Genomic DNA, 17854 nt, shown 5'->3' with positions numbered 1-17854 from the left:
CCTGCTCAGGGGGTACGTTGACTCACAGTAACTGACAGCAGTTCCAGAGACCAGGAGCTGTGCCTTCAATTTCCAAGCAAGAAAACTTAGGACCAGACAGAGTGAGCAACCCACACAATATCTCTCCTTCCTTCATTCCTTCTTCCTTCCTTCCCTCCTGCCTTCCTGCCTTCCTGCCTTCCTAACCCAAGGACATTCTACCACAGAGATGTACCCTGCATCTATTTTTGTATTTTGTTTTGAAATAGCATCTCACTAAGTTGCTGAAGCTGGCCTGAAACCTACAACCTTCTTGTCTCAGCCTCCAAACACATTGCTGTTTCTTGACAGAGCTGAAACCCCAAAGATTTTAGGTGTTCAAAGACAAAGAGAAAAACTTCACAGAGAAGAAAAGAAACACGTCCTTGTTTTCCCACCACTTTGTTATTTGCAAGGAAACCTATGTGTTCAACCAGGTGCCCTGACAATGACTATTGTTATAACATGTCAGAGTCAGACAAAATCACCCCCAAATCTCAATGTGTGGAAAGTTGAATTTAGGAACAACTCTCCTCAGGACTGTCTCCAGCATCTCACATTCGCCTGAACCTCCTGCGCACTGAGCCGTAAGATGGAAACACTCCTTCATAGATGTGCCACAAATTTTCTGCTCTGGACAAACCTAAGTGCCCTCATTACACCCTCCTTCTGCCTTATACCTTCATTTATCTAGAATTCTTTTCTTCATGAACAGAAGTTCAGAAAGCATTCTTTTCCCCAAGCTCTCCATTAACTGTATTTATCCAATTTAACATTTGAGCTGTTTAAAAATGATTTTAAGTGCCTAAATGGATTGTCTGCATTTTTATTAAGAACCATTTCTCTGAGTAACAGAATACACACATATCATCTATTTTTGCATGAAAAGTAGGGAAACTACTGTCTCCCAAAATCCCTTGCCTTGACCATGGTCCTGTCTTTGTCCTTGCGTCCACACTCTCCTAAATAGATATATGAAGTGAAGCCTCACAATGCCCTTTTGATTTTGGAGTTTTTGGTGGGGAATAGGCTAAGCAGGTGCTCACTGTCTAAGGCTGTGACATCTCTCTAAACCACACAGCACCACCCAGCTTGCTCTATTTGTACACACAGATTGTGGGCTAGATGACCAGCCAGTGCCTTAAAGGGAGAGCTGAGACTCTAGCCATGTATCCATGGAGAAAGGAATGAAGGAAAATTACATCTTGTGTAACTGCCTTTGCTTCTGGGGAGGTAGAAAAAAGGGCATCTCCATCACTACTAAGCCTTCTTGTACTACACGGGAAGGGAGGCTCAAACCCATCCCTTCTTCATGTATCCTTTGGATGCCACCTGTGTAGTCAATGGACTAGGGGTGGGTGAGAAGGTGCTCTGCACACTGCCTTAAGATATTTTTCTTAGGGAATGTGATTCGTGATGCCTCCCTGAAAGTTGTAAAATGCATATGAATAGGCAATCTTGCTGCTTGATTTGATCATTAAATTTTATTACTGTGGTGGGCGTGTTGTGTCAGATCCATTGCCATCTGTTGACAGTGAGGATCAGAGGCTGTTGCAGCTTGCACAAGGCAGGAATTCAGAAAAGAGGTCTAGGGAAGCCCTTGCAAGACTGCACCACTCCTCCAAAGTACCAGTCCCATGAATCCTAAGTAATCAGTGCCGGTCCCAGATCTGTGGCACTGAGGGCAGTCGTCCCACTGAAAACAGTGGCTTTGCCTTCACTATCTGCTTAGTGTGTGGCATACAGTTGGTGCTCAATGAGTAATTTGATTTCCATTTCCTGCTTTGGTTATGTCTGCAATGTTCTCCCTTCTGCTTTGTGCTACCTTTAGAGATCTTACATCCCCCATTCACCAACCCTCCCTTCTCCAGGTCAGTGCTCTGTGTCCAAAGTTGGCCTGTACCCTCGCCAGGGCAGTGCTGCTGGGGAGGCTCAGCTCCCATAGGATGCCCTGTGAGGGTGTGGGCAGGCCACGACTCATCCTAATCCCTGTGTGACCCACTCAGGAAACAAAAGGACAGGCAGGTCGGAAATGTTCCTAAGTGGATGGTCATTGATAACTGGTCAAGAACTGAAGCTATATTCTGCAGATAAACTGACCACCAACCCCAGGACCTCAGCCTGCTGAGAAGTTCCTCAGTACATGAGCTCGGATGCTGAGAAAATTATGCAATTAAGCAATACACCATAGCAATATATTGGGACATATAAAAAGAGACTATATCATTTACAACCAGATAGGTGGGATTTGCTAATTTAAATTAGAAGATTTTAAATTGAATTTAAAATCCCACCCAACCAAATGGGCTGGACAACAAAATTAGACAATATTAGATTAAAATCCAAAGACTATAATAATCAGAAGTCCATGCTGATATAAATAATTGAAATTAATAGGAACATTCTTCACAAAATTTATACAGGCACTCCACCCTCAAAGAAAGTGTGTCCAGAAGCCGGGCATGGTGGCTCATGCTTGTAATCCCAGCATTTGGGAGGCTGAGACCGGAGGATCGCGGTACGTGGACAGCCTCAGCTACATAGTGAGGCCCTCCACAACTTAGTGAGACCCTGTTTCAAAATAAAGTATAAAAAATAGGGCAGGGGTGTAGCTTGGAGAGAAAATGCCCCTGGGCTCCATCCCCAGACCCACACACAAAAAAAAGTATGTAGGTTACCATTCCATTATTGTTATAAATAGCTTATAAAGAGGAAGTATTGAATTCAGCTCAGTTTTGGAGGTTTGAGTCCATGCCCAATTGGCTCTGTTGCTTTGGGCCTGTGGTGGTAGCATGTCAGGGTGGGAGGGTGTGGCTGAGTGTCCTTTCCAGGACATACCCCAGTGACCTAACTTACTCCCACCAAACCCCACCTCCTAAAGGTACCATCACCTTCTGAGGATGCCACAGGCTGATGACCAAGCCATCAACACACCACATTTGGGATACAATTAAGATCCAAACTATAGCAGAGGAGGAGCATGGCTCCCTATTCCTTAATTGTCACTGAACAGAGTAGCTTCATTCCGAAGAGTGAAGTATAGAAAGATGGAGAAAGGAATGAGCTTACAAGGGGACAGTGGATGAACATCAGCTCTACCAGGTGACCAAGGTTATGTAATAATATGTTGCCATAGTGTATTGCTTAATTGCATACATTTGAAAAAAGTCAAATTGTACTTTTTACTTCCATACTGATATTCCTGCTTATGTTGCAGAATCATTTTTCATAAATAAAATCCTCAAGACATTTTCTTGGGGTAAGGTTCCTTTCTTCATTTTCATTCATTAGCATTTATTTATTGAGATACTACTGTGTAGAGGACCTGCATAAAGCTCTTTAAAATAAAGATTTGTACTTTCTGTCTCAGCATTGTTCCTATACATTTTCTTTAAAGTCATTGCAATTTGGTGTATTTTATGCCCCTATAAGAATATATATGACAAAAGAAAACATTAACTTCTTTCTTATAAAACATCCTTTTCTTAACCTATGGGATTTCTTTGTTGCATCTTATTTAATTTACCATTTGTTACTTCCTGAAATCTCTTAAATTTCTCTATCATCCATGGTATCAAATCTTCAGGTCTTCTTCACCTTCTATCTGGAGCTTTGTAACAACACGACGGACAGTGGCATCTCCATTTGCATATCTCCAGGTATTGAAAGTTTGACATGTCCCAATCTAAGCAGTCACTAGGTCACCAGGGTTCATCACCAAAGGATGCTAAGAATAAAGAGGATTTTCTGAGTGGAGCACACAGACAGAGGAGAGAGGCAGATGGTGGTACCCTAAAACAGTTTGGAGGTCAGGATGATGCCCCTATTCTAGAGACCTGTGGTCTGGAGCTGAAGGAGAGAGCTACAACAGCAAGAGGGTTGAAAAGGAAGACACAGCTGAGTGGGTGATGGGGCAGCATACAGACCAGTGTTGCCAACCCTCACCTGATAGTTGAATGGCTCACATAGGGGAATGAATTTCATTTAAATAGGCAGTCACTGGAAATAACATAAAATGCTACCCCAATAGAGCCATCACTGGGATGGGCCAAGGAAACCCCATAGCAAAGGTAGGGGGGAATTCCAGATGCAGAAAGAAAAGTACAGTAGCTCCCACATCTGTGGTGGTCTTCTCTTCCTGAGGTTAAATTTCAGGTGCAAAAGTCTTCCCAGGCTTGTGCCATAGACCTCCAAGAAACATGGAAAGAAAGAAACTAACAAGAATTGTCCTGAAAATTGAATGTTTTTGCTTAAGGAAAGAGAAAAAGAGGGAGAATCCTGAAAGGTTAATTGATAGATAAGCACACAGGTTTCTATTTTATTCTAACTGGAAAAATAAATTATATTTTCCAATACCCTGACTCGCAGGCTGTCACTGGAAATGGGCATGGTGTGTACTGTTCAGCCAATGTGGCACTAGAAAAAAAAAAGAGGAGTCCAACAGAAGGACCAGAGGTGTCGCCCCTCAGTCCCAGACTGGGTGTGTAAAGGCACTAGAGTCGGGGAGAACTGGCTTCTCCCCTGGCTCTGCACTCCTCTCAGGTTGCCTTGGGCTGGTTACTTTCCTTTGCTGAGCCTGCAGGTTCTCATTTGTAAAATGAAGGCAATGATACTTTATTTTAGTGCGTTGTTAGGAGTCCATGAGATAATGTTCAAAAGAAGGGCTGGCATGCCATCAGATACAAAATAGGTATTTTTAATATTTTTTTTGGTGCTTTGGAGTCTCACACAAAATAGGTATTTAACAAATAAATGCTTGCTCTGTCTCCTTGTGTCTTCCTAGTCTCTGAGTGTCTATGATATTTCTGGAGATGCCCTTAATGAGATGCTATCTTCTCTTGCTTTTTAACTGTATAGGCTACATCTATATAAATTACATCTATATAAACTCTCTAGCTGTTTAGACTGCATCCCTGTCAATTCAATCCACTTTTATCCCATTTGCATTCATTCAGTGGAGTATTTGTTAAGAAGTGACCATGTTTCTAGCACAATACTGAGGAATACGAAGATAAAAGTGACCCTCAAGAGCTGAATCTGACTAAGAAAAGTATGTGTGGGGCTCTGTCCAGTATTTGGATGCCCACCAATGACCAACAGAGAAAGCCTACAGAGGTGGATCATGCTTTGACCCCTGTGATAGTCACAGTAACCTCAGGACAAGATGATTGCAGAGGTAAGAAAATCCAGAAACAGGAAAGGTGACTGATTAGTTCAAGGTCAAAACAAAGGAGAGGAGCTGGATCCTCCACCTGCTCATGGGAGTCTGTTCCCTGCTGGGTTTGCCCTTGGCCCTGCTCTGCACCTGCCCAACCAGGTCCCTCCCCACCCCTCTCTTCACTGTCTGTTTGTGCCTGCATGTTCAATCCCATGCAGTTTCTACCTTTGGTTGACATGTGGGGGGAAAAAGTCATGCGTCACATATCAAATATGTTTATTGTAAAGAGAAGCAGAATCAAAACTCTCGTCAAGAAGAATCAAGAAAATTCTCCCTGTGGCCATCTGGAGTCCCCCAAATGGCAACTCTTCCCCCATAGAACACATGAGTGATGCTCCATTTATTTATTTTTAATATTTTTCTCTGTCCATCTCCTCCCTCCAGCCTCAGACCTTTTAGATGTTTCATATGCACCACTTATTTTTTGGAAAGAAAAATAACCCCAAAGTGGGTTTCAGATGGCCACAAATAACCAAGGTTTCTATAGGAATGCACTGACATTTCAATTAGGAAACTCGTGCAGAAAGAACCATTTCCTTCCTTCTCTGTAGCATCAGTGCCTGGAAGGGAGCCCTGGAGCAGGGCTGCGGTCTGTATGTTTGCTGCATGGTGATGAATAGCTCTCTCCTTTCTGTTATTAACCTTTATTTCCAATATTCACACTCCACTAAGCACATTTTTCCTAATAAATTTCAAATTTATTCTTTACCTTAATTGTTCTCATAATGCACAAATTACCCCAGACACTTCACTAATTAAACATCTCTGCATCTCGCTCATTATTAATTTCATTTCCACCACTTTGAAAACAAGATAGCCGTCTTTATTAATTCCTTGCAATCAACTGTTAAATGTATTTTCCCAGTTTCTACGCTCACCTGTCTTTTCTCCATCACTATCCATCCTCCTCCTGGTTTTGCTGTCTAGGAGGGGCCAGAGGGCAGCAAATTCTTAGAATGTCTGAAGGTTTAGCTCTCATCATTAATTGATAGCTCTGCTAAGTGAACACTGGCAGGCTGCCATACTGTGTGCTTGAAACGGATACCTGTTGTGTCTTGTTCACTCCCATCAGATTGTCGATACTTTCCCCTGCACTCTCTACATGGCATTCCTGTTCTCCTGACATCCTTGCTGTGCTAGGGATGGAGAGTCTCTTAGCTGTCTACTTGTCTTCTCTCTGAAGGTATACCTTTTTCTCTGATGATTAAACACTGTCCTTTTAACATTGATGCTCCGAGCTTTCTGTCTGAAACATCTAGGCAAGGGTTGCTTGTCACCATCTGGACATCTAGTTTTTCCTTCCCACTTGTGGGGACAGTGGCATTCTCTGGGCAGTTCTATCTGGAGACTGGAGTCCTCTCAGCCCCCCGTTTGATCTGGCTGGACAATGTTTCCCATAAACACATGCATGGTCCCTCTCCTCCAGTCCTGCTGTCTTATTACTGGGTTCCCTGAGGTCCAAGCTCAAGTTCTTTCAGTGTGTTTCATCAGGGCCGAGATGAAGGTGGGGGATGAGGTGCCCCAGGTACATGACTTAAGAAGGTGCCCACTGCAGGGCACCATCCCCAGGAGTGTGCACCCTTACACTTTACACCTGGATGCTTCCCCACTTCCTTGAGTCCAGGATCCTGCTCAGACCATTCACATGGTTGAGGCTGCTCTCCACCTGGAAAGCTTTTGCCTACGTGTGAATTTCACATGTCCACTTGGTGGGTCCCAGGACACCCACATATTTAGCACCATGTAATTCTGGGTATGTCTGTGAGGGGGTTTGGGATGAAATTAACATTTAAGTTGATAGATTGAGTAAAGCAGCTTGGATGAGTCTCAGCCAAGTACTTTTAGGCCTGGAGAGAAAGAAGGACAAGCTGGCCCTGCTGGGAGAAAGAGCAAACTCCTCCTGGTGGGATCCCGGAATGGGGACTTGGTCTTCTCCGGCCTTTGAACCAAACTAAAATGTCAGCCCTTGCTGGGTCTCCAGCTGCTGGCCCCTGGGTAAAGCTGCACCATCTCCTCTGCTGGGCCTCCCGTTTTCTGGCTGCAGATCTGGCTAATTCCTTATCATAAATATTTCTCACACATTTATATGTGTATCTATAATATCTATTCAGACACATATGTGTTACACATAGATCTTATGGATATATGTAAATTATCCTACTGATTCTGCTTCTCAGCATCTTAACTGACCACGCTCATGCTTTTTGTTTCTGAGACAATTTGATCAAAGTCCCATCGCTTCCTGCTGTTGCTCCTGTCCTTAGATGTCCCCCCTCCTTGAGTGTGGGTGAGACTCGTGACTGACTTCTAAACAACTGAATATGGCAAAGGTGAAGGAATGTTACCTACTATATAACATTAAGTCATATAATTGATATGAGCCACTGGGCGTTTTTATTTACCTATATCACTGCAAACAACATTGACTCAAAAAAGAATGATTTTCAGAGAGAATAAATGAACGTTATGTCATACCTCCAGTTCACCTTAGAAATCTATGACGGGGTATCGCTGAATGCCGCTGAGCCCGTGTGTGGCTGGGCAATGTGTGCATGTTCCGGGTGGCACATCCTCACATGCACGTCGTCTAAGCTCTGGGATCCAGCCCAGCTTCATTGACACCACTTTTCTGTCAACAGTTTCTGGTTTCCCACTGTGATTTTTGGAAGCCGCAGCAGGACTCAGCCTTTTAAGAAAGATTCAGGGCTCAGAGCCTAAATAAAGACAGTGTCTAAGAGCTGCAGGGTGTGGGCCTCTTTGACTTTAACACTGCACCCTTCCTGGTCAACAGAAAGTCCGTATCCCCAGCAACTTTCCCAGGAGACTTTATTTTTTTTATGTCCAAGTGAAACTCAGATTGTAGCTCAAGGAGATGGGTGCCATGTGATTCCATCATGCTGGTTGACCCTGTACAAAAGAAGAGGAAGCTGGTAGCATCCCCACCCAGGGCTCCTGCTACCTGTGTGTGGCAGCTCTTCCAGCGCACCTCAGCAAGCAGGAGCTGGGTAACAGATCACAGGCGGGAATGTTAGAAAGAATGCAGAGTTCACATTTGGCTTGATTGGGATTTCAGGCTCAGCTGGTCTCTGAGAAGCTGTGCGCTCTTAGGGACTGTATGTAGTTCTCCTCTGCCTTGGCTTCCTTGCCTGATAACTTGGGATGCTACCAGCCCCTTTTCTAGTGAGGATCAGAACACAGTGCCCAAACTGGGTGTGTTGGCACATGCCTGTCATCTTAGTATTTGGGAGGCTGAGACAGGAGGATCACAGGTTGGAGGACAACCTCAACAACTTAGCAAGGCATTTAGCAATTAATGAGACCCTGTTTCTAAGTAAAATATAAAATAGAACTGGAGGTGTAGCTTAGAAGTAAATCATCCCTGGGCTCAGTCCTCCGTATCATCCCTCCCCCCCCGTAAAAACAAAAAACAAAAAACACCACAGTGTCTGGATGAGCAAAAGCCGGTTATCTCTCTTACAACCATGAGCCTGGATGGCCACCAACCTGCCTGTTAGTTACCATCCATCTATCTCCCCCCACATCTAGCTCTCAGTATCTCCCCTTCTTACTCAATGCTTCCAGATTCATCTCCTTAAAATTCAATTTTGCTACTCTTTCTTCTCTTGCACAAAAATACTCAGTGGATCCCTATTACCTACCTGGTGTGTCAACTTTATTGTGTAACTCACAAGCTCATCTGTCTGGGAAATATGTCCTATTTTTTTTTTAAACCTCTTAAATCTCTCTTTTTTTCCTCCTTCGTGAAGCACCTCCTCACGCCCAGCCAGCAAGAAGCAGCACAGTGGAGCCCTGTGCCCTCAGCCTCTGGACCCAGCAAGTGCGGGTCCTCTCCTACCTCTTCACGCACAGGCTGCAGGGTCTTGGCACACGCTGCCAGGACAGTGCCAGCTTCAGAAGGCTCTGCGAACCCAGTGAGTTAACTGGATGTGAAGCATTCCCAACAGCACTTTTAACTTCCCTGCGTGAAGAGACAGAGCGGATGTCTAAGGCATACTCCTGAGCTGTGACATTCACTGGAGTCGTGGCAAAACCACACTGTGATGTCAGCAATATGTGGTATGTAGAGTATTTTATTCTATTTTAACTTTAGGTTTTGAGAGAAAGGGGATTGAATTCAGGGACATTCCATTACCAAGTTACACACCTCAGTTAAATTTATTTATTTATTTTTGTCTTGAAAGATGGTTTTGCTAGGTTGTGAAAGTCTCCCTACATTACTGAGGCTGTCCTCAAACCAGCAACCCTTTGATCTTAGCTTCCGGGTACTGAGATTGTAGGCATGGGCCACCATGCCGGGCACTTTGTATTTAATTTTTAATTTTTTTATTTTTGAACTTTATGAAATCTAGAATAAAAGATCCCATGAGTTAGTACAAGTCAGAACCATGGCCATTCCTCTACCCAGTACAGGCCAGACTCTGGTGTGTCTGCTGGGAGGGAGGATTGGGACCTCTGCTTTGGAAGTCAACTAGACAAAAGTCATCAAGATTTTTGGATTTTAATTACTTTTGTTTCCATCATTTTACTCCTAGAAATTCACCCAGTGGGAAAAAAAAGTGGAAATGTAGAGAAAAATCTGTATTTATGTGTATGTGAGAGAGGGTGTATACTTGAGAAATGTGAAATGATCTTTTTTCTATGCTTCAAAAGTGGAAACAACCCATTTTGCAATAATGTGCCATTAAAATAATGACAGTGTGTCAGGAGGGTACGATATGATGCAGCTACTGAAAGTGACATTGATAATGGATGTTTAACGAGGTGGGGAAAGGATCATGGCGTGATGTTAATTGAAAAGGCAGAATGTGAAATCATTTGTGGATCGTGACTGTAGGGTGCTCACATTCGTGTCTGTTAAAAGTATATTTTTCCATGAAAGAACATGGATTAGAATCTGAAGGATCTAGGTCACTGGTTCTCAAGTGATTTGGCCCCCAAGGTGTTTTTGTGCAATGGTGGGAGACACTTTTCACGGTGGTGTCTGGGGTGTGGGGATGTTGCTGGTGTGGATGAGGCCAGGGATGCTACCAGGCGTCTTAGCGTCACAGGACAGCCTTTCACAGGGAGAGCCGCTGAGCCCAGAGCACAGGCGCCAGGCCGGGATCCCGGCTCTAAGGGCGCTTGCTTTCTGACCCTTGCCAATTTGAGCACGTGTTCTTCTCTCTGCCTCTCCCTCCTCCCTTCCATCCTCCTTTTTTCTATCTCTCTACCTTCTCCCCTCTTTTCCTTTTCCTCTACTCTTTCTCATGTTTAATGAGGATTTGTATGGGCCAACACAATGCTAAGCATTGTATTCTATATTAACACTGTATATTATTGTTTACACACAAGTCTTAATATATCTAGGGATTGGTTGAGGTAGGTACCATTTTCATTTAAGGTGAGATGATCTCTTTGAACAGTTTTGAGCTTTCAAATAATTAATCAACAGTGCTCATTACAATGTCTGATATACAGATAGATAAATAGATAAGTACATATAGGTGCACATGCATGCAGGTGTGTATATGCAGTCATTTCTTGGTATCTGTGGGGGATGGGGCCTAGGACACCCTAAGGAAACCAAAATGCACAGATACTAACATCCCTTACATTAAGTGATATAATATTTGCATATAACCTCTGCAAACCTTCCCTATGCTTGACTCTAGACTTCATAAAAGTTGTATTTATTTATTTATTTATTTATTTATTTATTTATTTATTTATGGGAATGGAACTCAGGGGCATTCTACCTCTGAGCTACACTCCCAACCCTATTTTTTTTTAATTCTTTATTTTGAAACAGGGCCTCACTGAGTTGCAGAGAGCCTCACTAAGTAGCCGAGGCTGTCCACAAACTGTGATCCTCCTGTCTCAGCCTCTCAAATGCTGGGATTACAAGTGTGTGCCACCACACCCAGCTGAAAATAATTAAAAAATAAAACAACATAGACAAGGTAGTTAGGTCCCAAATGCAGTAAACTTCATTGCTCTTAGACTACAGGCTAACTAGAATACCCGATGCAATATAAATGATATGTAAAGGGTTGAAGTAAATAAAGAGAAGGGAAAAAAGTTTATGCATGTTCAATGCAAATGCAACATATTTTCTCAAAGGTTTTTGATCCTCAGTTGATTGAATTTGCTGCCGCAGAGGCTGTGCATACGGAGAGCAGAGTGTAAACATATAAGCAGAAACGGAGTGACACGGCCAGCGTGGGATGACGGGGTTAGAGGAGAGCTTTATATTTTCTTCTTTATATTCATCGATATTTATACTTTTCTATACCTGTCACTTTGCCTTTAGTAGGCACAAATGACTTTTCTTACTGAAACAACCAAATAGTATCTCAGAGCCCTTGAGGAGCAGAGGTCTGTCCACAAGATCAGCCCCATCACAGGAGGAAGTTTAAAGCACCACCATTTCCACGGCGCTGTGCCCTCGTCGCGCTAACACAGAACACTGGGCTGCATTGCAAAGCACAGCTTTGGCTTCTCCAGTGCAAGGCGGTCAACATTAGTGTCACAGCTCCCGCTCACAGCAATCAATTTGCTTATTTGCGTGCTATGTTTTACTGCGGCTAGCTCCCTTGGGATTAATTATTTCCTATTGATCTTATTATGCACCAGGAAGCTTCTCCTCTTACCCTTCTAAGGACCCGGCTCATTTCCCTTCACTCCTGTGATGGTCTGGTGGGGCAGACATACCTTTACCTAGTAAATTTTCAACCTTGTTTAAATATCAGGTTCATCTGGGGAGCCCTTAAATAATAAACAGGACCCAACTCCATCTTGAGAGATTATAATTTGATTTGCCTTAGGATAAGCATTGTTTTTTTAAAATTTCTTTTCTTTTTTTTTTAAAGAATGACTATCTCAGCTGTAATCATGGTTATGATTCCTGAGCTGGCCCAAGAGGAGAAAATTAGTCTTCTCATGCAATCTATTTCAGGTCCACTGCCTGCTGGTCAGGACGCTGGGATCAGGATGCTTGGTCTCACTCTGACCCACAATGTGAGAGCAGCAGCTTCTGTCTGGGATCCCTGGATATTGGGAAGTTTTTAAGCAACTACCACCTTCTTAGGTCCCACAGAATATGCTGGAAACTTCATCCTCATGCCAATCTTTCAACTATTTAAAGATAGAACATCTGTGGGGCATGGCAGTACAGGCCTATAATCCCTGTACTTTGGAAGCTGAAACAGGAGGATTCCTGGTTCAAGGACAGCTTCAGCAACTTAGTGAGATTCTTAGCAAGTTATCAAGACATGGTTTCAAAATAAAAAGGACTACAGTGTAACTCAGAGGTAGAATGTAACAGTGCCCCACTTTGGTGCCAAAACTGTTTCGGTGTGAGATGGAGCCATGGGTTTTTGTTCTTAGCTAATCTTAGAAAAGAATAACCAGAACTCTGCTGCAAGCTTAAGCAATTTTTTATTATTACAAAGGCATAAAGAATGGGCAGAGCTACAAAGAACTGCATTAGAGAAATAAATGAGGCGGAGTGCCTTGAAGGTAAGACACTGAAGTTTTGAACATTAGAACACTTTCTATAAGGATTCATAATCTCCTTTCCCCCATCCTGCTTGGCCAACAGTCTTTTTACCTGCCTCTGGCCTAATGCAGCCCAGGCCCACCAATTATCTCCCTGGTGTTTGCCTTTCTTGTTAGATTTATGACCAAGATGTGTTACTTGGTTAACAAGGTCAGGGGTGACATGGTATGTGCCCGCTTTAGAGAAGGCCTGTACCATCTTCCTGTGTCCCTGGGGAGCTTTTAGCCACTTTTATCTCTATCTAATAGAAGTTATTTATTATGTAAACTTTGTCTTTAAAGTATGGAAACTTTTAGCTATAACTCTTTTGTGTACTTGATAATTAACATAGGTTTCTCTTAACCTTAATTTAAGTTACTGTGAGAATTTAGTGTTTGTTTTTAACATTCCATGGTTACCCGGGCTAACACCTAACTTTTAGCTGCCCGAGGTCAATATTGGCTGCAGCTCTTGGCTGACAGCTTAGAGGCAGAGAAAAGGATTTTATTGTTTTGCCTAAGTATGAAAGCTTATTCTTATTAGCCATTAATACAGCTATTATTAATAATCAATACAGGCTCAATCCTCATCATAGAAAGACACTGGGTTCAATCCCCAGTACCAGAAAATAAATAAATTAATAATTAAATACTAAAAGAGGACTTCATATTCTTTTTTCATTTTCCTTTCTCAAGCACATCATCCCTTGGGGCAACCATGGCCCCCATATTCTGTTTATGTCTTGGCTCTCTTTCTTTATGTTTCATTCTATTTTCTTTGGCTAACTGCCTTCATTTCTTCCTGTCTTTCTGTCGTGTGTGTGTGTGTGTGTGTGTGTGTGTGTGTGTGTGTGTGTGTGTTACTACGGATTGAATCCAGAGTCATTATACCTACAAGCTATCTTCCCAGACTATTTTATATTTTATTAGGAAGCAGCACTTATCATATAAGTTGTTTATATTGTGCTATTATTGGAAAATTGCTCTGGTATTAATTTTCAAAATGTAAAAAGCAGCTGGGCATGGTGGTGCATGCTTGTAATCCCTGCACTTGGGAGGCAGAGACAGGAGGATTGTGCAGGTTCGAAGCCAGGCTTGCTGGCTTAAGAGACCCTGTTTCCAAATTAAAAAATATATCTATATCTATCTCTCTCTCTCTCTCTCTCTCTCTCTCTATATATATATATATATATATATATATATATATATATATATATATTAGGAGGTCTGGAAGTATAGCCCAGAGGTAGAAGAGTTCCATCCCCAGTACCACCAATATATATATATATATATATATATATATATATGTGTATGTATATATCAGAACCTGGGTGCTGTATAGGCACTCAAGCAGGAAGGGGCGATAGCTATTATACTACAGAGTTCCTTTCTCTCTTTCACTCTGCCCATTGTTCTAATGCTTAAACTGTAGTAAAGATGTAAAGGAAATTAAGGCCTTTAGACATAAAAACCCTAGAGACAACCCAAGTCTTTAGCCCTGGAAATATGAAGAGGCAATCAGTGCCTCTGTTTACCTCCTCTCCTTTGCCACCTGGCCTGAGAATAGAAAAGGTGAACTCCATAGTTGATGAACAACCAATATTGCCTAATACAATAGAGGCGAAAGCCAGGTAGATTATTGATCTCTGCACTTAGTAAGTGCGCTTTGGGGAGACAAAGAGGCACTGCCTGGCTAGGAAATAAGTTCCTAGCCCACTGTCTTGGTAAAGATAGAAGGACATACCAATACAAAATCTCTTTAAAGGCCAAGAATGGAGACGGGTCAGAGCTCCATTTTCGGGCTCTCCAGTGTGCCCCAAGGCATGCGGCTTTTTCTGCCCTTCTTTTTCTCTTTCTTACTAATTTTGTAATAAACAGCCTCTCTGGCACTTTGGAGTCTGACCTATCTCTGTGGATCACTGTACAACATCACCTGACTGAGCCTTCCATATTCCTGTTCATTTCAGAAGTCTGACTCATCTGGCTAATTTCCATTTCTCCTGAAGAAGTGGACTCCCCAGGCAAGTCTCCTGGAGTAGAAGAGAATTGTCCACTGACAGCTCACAGCTGGGAGCTCTAGGGGAATTCTTTGTTCTGGGGAAAATGCATCTAAAGACTCTTGAGATGTAGAAAAAAAGACTGGCCTCTCTACCTAAACAGGTGAAAATCCCTGCAGGGCCCTGCTAACTCTGGAGCTTTTCAAGGAATCCACTGAGGCCCCTGCAGTGTAAGTTAACTTCCTCTGTCCTATTCTGCTCTACTCTCTCCTTCTTGTTATTCCTGACAGCAGCAATAAACTTTGTGCACAAGAAGTGTCCACCTTGAGGTCGATTTCCCAGAGAACCCAGCCTAAAGGCACCTGATTATTCCTGTAAAACAAGCCCTTAGATGAGCTCCCTTGAGCTACACAGGACTCAGCGTGGCCATGGTTTTCCATGGGAGCAAACAGGCTAGAGTTGGGGTAGAAGTGTTTTGTCTACAGAGGAATCATGGCAGGCCTGTCCCAGTTGCTTTCACCAGAACTAATTGCTTCAACCGCGCAGTATTCCCTCCCTGCTACAACACTAACGATCGTAAAGGTTCAAACAGGACTAGAAGTTCAGATGTGAACTATACAGATATTACTGGAAGTTGAGTCTTCATAGTGGAACACTGTGATCTCTTTCTAAGTCCTCGAATGCAACTGCTTACGATGAAAACAATTGTCTCTCTGCGGACAAAGAAGTCGACAGGCAGAAATAGACACCATGTAAGCAGGTGTACTGCAAGATGAGGGAAAGGCAAGAGAAAGTGAATTATACCCCAGAGAAAGATGGCAGACAAACTTGCTAGGGGCCAAAATGGACTGAAACGATCAAGCTTTTCTCTTCTGTTAGGATGGGGAGAACTTGTGGTGGCAGGAAACCTTGGAATGGCAGGTGGCCTTCAGGGTCCTGGCCATGTCTCACTTAGCTGTGTACCCCCGTAGAACACAGTAACTGGAACACAGAGAGTTGTTACTCAAAACGTGTGCGTACAATTGACATGAACTAAAATGTTAGAGTTCTCACTTTAAGACCCAGCCTAAAAGAGAGATATCAGTTCTGAGAACCTACAGCGCTGCTTTGTGACACTGCAGCCAACTTTCCAAGTCATTTCTAAGTCACCGTACATGACTTAGCCAGCCAACTCCACCTAAAAGCACAGTAAGGGAGAAATGGGTTTGATCTTTGTGTGTGTGTATGCTTTCATTAGCGTGTTATAGTCTCAAATTATAATGCAAATCATGTTGACATTGACTTACATGCTCATGCTCTTGGTGCCCCCCATTTCCCTCCCTCCAATACAGAGTACCCAGATTGAAGCTGGCGTATATTCACATGTGTGCACGCAATGGCCCTGAGCACCTCCCAGTGGCACATTGTCCCTCACCATGTCTCCTGTGTCCTCATTTTTCTCGGTCCCTGACACCCCACGCCAGACCACTGTCCTCTGTGTATACACCCCTCAACCTGCTCCAGTTTACGTACCCCAGGCTGTCCTCTCCCTAGACCCTGGCAAGTGAAGAACCCAAAGTCATTAAACCACTTAGATTTACAAAATATGTCATACTCATCACAATCCTGTCCATCCTGGCGTACCATTCCCTCTGCAGAGAACAGCCTCCCTGACATGACTTATGGATAAAAATCCCTTAATAATAGATTTTATTCCAGTTACTTTTAATATACTATTTATTATTATTATTATTATTATTATTATTATTATAGCACTAGGGATTAAACACAGGGACCTCCTACTTCCAAAACATACCCCCAAAACTTTTTATTTTGAAACAGAGTCTTGATAAGTTGCTGACGTTGGCCTTAAATCTGCAATCCTCCTGTCTCAGTCTCCCAAGTACTGGCGTTACATGTGTGTGCCACCATGTCTGGCTAATCTTCCCTTTAAGTTTGAGCTTAACTGATTTCTGATCTGAGTGTGCCAAGGCTGGCCGCAGGGCCCATTTATCCTGTCTTTGGTCTTGCATCGCTCTCCAGGGCCCAGGTATTGTCAGAGCCTGGGGCACTTGGTGTCTCTAATGGGCTCTAATGTATCTAATGACCATCTTAAAACCCAACACATTGGAGGTGTCTGATGGGGTGACCACTGAACTTTCCCCCACTGCAGGCAGAGAAGTGAGAGTAGCTAAATGGCAGACGTGATGTGGTGCATGTTCCAGGCCCCCTGACCTCCCTGAAGGGCTGTTGCTCTACTACATGTGGCCAGACCCTGCCCCCACCTGCCCCACTGCTGCAGGATCCTGAGAAATTCAAGATCGTTTTACTCCCGAGTCCTTTCAGGCTCACACTCTGCTGCTCACAATGCAGCTTTTGTCCTTTCAAATAACCTGGGAGTAGTTCGGTTTTCACAGTTAAATGAATATGAACCTTTGAAATCCATAAAATAAATAGAATGAAGATTTGGCCCATCAGATTTGGCAGCTGCACAAAACTGACCTGACCCTTCTCGTGGCTCTTGAATTCCAGTTTCCAGCTAGAGGCGGGGAAGGGGAGACTCCCTGATGGATTCAATACTCATGAGAACCCCCACAAGGCTGGAAAAAGAACCCTGAGAGAGGGAGGTTCTATGAGGAAGGAAGAGGAGAGAAGGGACTTTTCTAACCCTCTGAACTTAATGTATGAGAGAGAATAGATGGGGGTTTAGCTTGTAGCTGGTCTGAATTTTCCCACAGGACAAAATAAACAAAGACTCTTGGGTTGCAGGGTTCAGGATTCCCTGAGACACAAGAGTAAAATGTTCTCCCCACCGCCACCCAGGGAAGCTGCTATCAGATCTGTCTGTGAACCTGCGGGTCTGCCTGGCCTGCTGGCCTTGACTCAGCCTCCGTCCACCTTGGTCAAGTGACTTGTCTCTTTCATGTACCTGAGCTGCTGACCCAATAAAATAGAGATATTTGGACCCAATACCCAGGTTTTCAAAGCTGCTTTCTGCTTAACACCCCTCGCAGGGCGTCAGCCTTCTCACAGGGTCACTCCAGCAAGCCAGCCAACTTCTCATTTATCAAACAGGGACACGGGACAATGATTAGAATAACAATAA

The sequence above is a fragment of the Muscardinus avellanarius genome (genome assembly GCF_963383645.1).
Source record: "Muscardinus avellanarius genome assembly, chromosome: 4".
Lineage (NCBI taxonomy): Eukaryota > Metazoa > Chordata > Mammalia > Rodentia > Gliridae > Muscardinus > Muscardinus avellanarius.
The sequence above is the reverse complement of the archived record's forward strand: the minus strand, read 5'-3'. Positions refer to the sequence as shown.